This window comes from Coenobita brevimanus, chromosome 46 (assembly GCF_032717465.1).
Source record: "Coenobita brevimanus isolate Jiangsu-jjx chromosome 46, ASM3271746v2, whole genome shotgun sequence".
Lineage (NCBI taxonomy): Eukaryota > Metazoa > Arthropoda > Malacostraca > Decapoda > Coenobitidae > Coenobita > Coenobita brevimanus.
Window position 1 is genome coordinate 54,167,722 of NC_136999.1, and position 2,815 is coordinate 54,170,536.

The 2,815-nt window shown below is 52.1% G+C and overlaps 1 pseudogene; it reads right to left on the reverse strand.

The window, feature by feature from the left end:
* Positions 1 to 2,317: 2,317 nt before the first annotated feature.
* LOC145398823 (5S ribosomal RNA) lies at positions 2,318 to 2,437 on the reverse strand (annotated as a pseudogene).
* Positions 2,438 to 2,815: the final 378 nt, after the last annotated feature.

Here is a 2,815-nt window from a genome sequence, read left to right on the forward strand (position 1 = left end):
TAGGGTGGGTTGCAGGCTGGTGGTGGTGGTGGTGGTGGTAGGGTGGGTTGCAGGCTGCTGGTGGTGGTAGGGTGGGTTGCAGGCTGCTGGTGGTGGTGGTTGGGTGGGTTGCAGGGTGGTGGTGGTGGTGGTAGGATGGGTTGCAGGGTGGTGGTTGTGGTAGGATGGGTTGCAGGGTGGGTTGCTGGGTGGTGGTGGTGGTAGGATGGGTTGCAGGGTGGTGGTGGTGGTGGTGGTAGGGTGGGTTGGAGGGTGGTGGTGGTGGTGGTGGTAGGGTGGGTTGGAGGGTGGTGGTGGTGGTAGGGTGGGTTGGAGGGTGGTGGTGGTGGTGGTAGGGTGGGTTGCAGGGTGGTGGTGGTGGTAGAATGGGTTGCAGGGTGGTGGTGGTGGTAGAATGGGTTACAGGGTGGTGGTGATGGTAGAATGGGTTACAGGGTGCTGGTGGTGGTAGGGTGGGTTGCAGGGTGGTGGTGGTGGTAGGATGGGTTGCAGGGTGGTGGTGGTGGTAGGATGGGTTGCAGGGTGGTGGTGGTAGGATGGGTTGCAGGGTGGTGGTGGTAGGATGGGTTGCAGGGTGGTGGTGGTGGTAGGATTGGTTGCAGGGTGGTAGTGGTGGTGGTGGTAGGATGGGCTGCAGGGTGGTGGTGGTAAGGTGGGTTGCAGGCTGGTGTGGTGGTGGTGGTAGGGTGGGTTGTAGGGTGGTAGTGGTGGTAGGATGGGCTGGTGTGGTGGTGGTGGTAGGGTGGGTTGCAGGCTGGTGTGGTGGTGGTGGTAGGGTGGGTTGCAGGCTGGTGGTGGTGGTAGTAGGGTGGGTTCCAGGGTGGTGGTGGTGGTAGGGTGGGTTGCAGGCTGGTGTGGTGGTGGTGGTGGTAGGGTGGGTTGCAGGCTGGTGTGGTGGTGGTGGTGGTAGGGTGGGTTGCAGGCTGGTGGTGGTGGTGGTGGTGGTAGGGTGGGTTGCAGGCTGCTGGTGGTGGTAGGGTGGGTTGCAGGGTGGTGGTGGTGGTGGTAGGGTGGGTTGCAGGGTGGTGGTGGTGGTGGTAGGATGGGTTGCAGGGTGGTGGTTGTGGTAGGATGGGTTGCAGGGTGGGTTGCAGGGTGGGTTGCTGGGTGGTGGTGGTGGTAGGATGGGTTGCAGGGTGGTGGTGGTGGTGGTGGTAGGGTGGGTTGGAGGGTGGTGGTGGTGGTGGTGGTAGGGTGGGTTGGAGGGTGGTGGTGGTGGTGGTAGGGTGGGTTGCAGGGTGGTGGTGGTGGTAGGGTGTGTTGCAGTGTGGTAGGGTGTGTTGCAGAGTGGTAGGGTGGGTTGCAGGGTGGTGGTGGTGGTAGGGTGGGTTGCAGGGTGGTGGTGGTGGTGGTAGGGTGGGTTGCAGTGTGGTAGGGTGGGTTGCAGAGTGGTAGGGTGGGTTGCAGGGTGGTGGTGGTGGTAGGGTGGGTTGCAGGGTGGTGGTGGTGGTAGGGTGGGTTGCAGGCTGGTGGTGGTAGTAGGGTGGGTTGCAGGCTGATGGTGGTAGTAGGGTGGGTTGCAGGCTGGTGGTGGTTGAGAAGTTTGATGGATGGTAAGGTGAGGAGGAGGACGAAAGAAGAGGAGGAGGAGAAGAGAAAGCAGGTGGAGGGAGGAAGCCTAATATAATGCTTAACTATATGAAATGCTAAAACACACAGAGAATAAACACTGAAATCTGTTTTCATTTGTTAGTATAATGCCAGCAAGGGGTATCAATACTTACAAGCTTCAGAAAATGCTTGTTTGTCAAATAATAATAATAATAAAAATAATGAAAACGTAATGACAAACCCCTACAAGTGATTCCTCATTTATTATACTTTCACTAAACACAGTTTCTCTGTTAATCTGTCAGGTAAAAATACAAACATTTTTCACATAATATACTTCTTAATTATCAAAAGTGTGATGTGAAAGTTCAACGTTAATTCATCTTAAAATATTATTGATTTAAATTTAACACAAATACTGTACATATCTTGTATACTTCGTTGCTGTCTTGCATTTGATCATTAAATGCTTGAGAAAAAGTCCCTCTTCCTGGGACCTAACCATAACTTCATGCAAAGTTCATATATCAGTTATGAAATGAGGAATTACTTTTTGCCGGCATTATACACAAACGAAACTCACAATTTACAATTTCAGTTTGTAATAATGTGGAAAAATGTGCCTTTCAATTTCAGATGAATGTTTTTTTCATTCATTCATTGCCAGACGCCATGTATCCCAGACGAGGTGGCCAAGGGCTTAGAGTTAATTGTTTTTACAGGGAGGGGCACTAATCCTCCACCAACCCCACTTGACATGTAGGGATCCCAACAGCATCTGGTGTTCCCAGGCAGTCACCCATCCAAGTACTAACCAGACCTAACGTTGCTTAACTCCGCTGATCGGACGGGAAGCAGTGTACTCAACGTGGTATGGAATGTGCAATGTATTTCAATCCTATGCATATTTATGTATACTGAGCTGCTGAATTAACCTTAAAAATTCTGAGTACATGGTGGGCCTGTAGAAGCAGTTCGATATTTTTGTATTGTTCATACCATTTGTATAGGCTCCAACATGCTTAAGTTGCCCTTGGCCACCTAATGGCTGCTTGATCTCAGGCAGCCTCCCTATTCTGTTCCTTATCCCTGAGCTCACACATTATGACCTCATTCCAGGTCTTTGTCAGTCTGCCTCTCGCAACCTTACGCCCGACATTCACACTTGAATGCGGTACTGGGGAGACACCTTCATGTGGTGGCACTGATATAACCAAGCCATGTCCAGTTAAAAGGGACAGACGCTCACTCACTGATCCCTGGA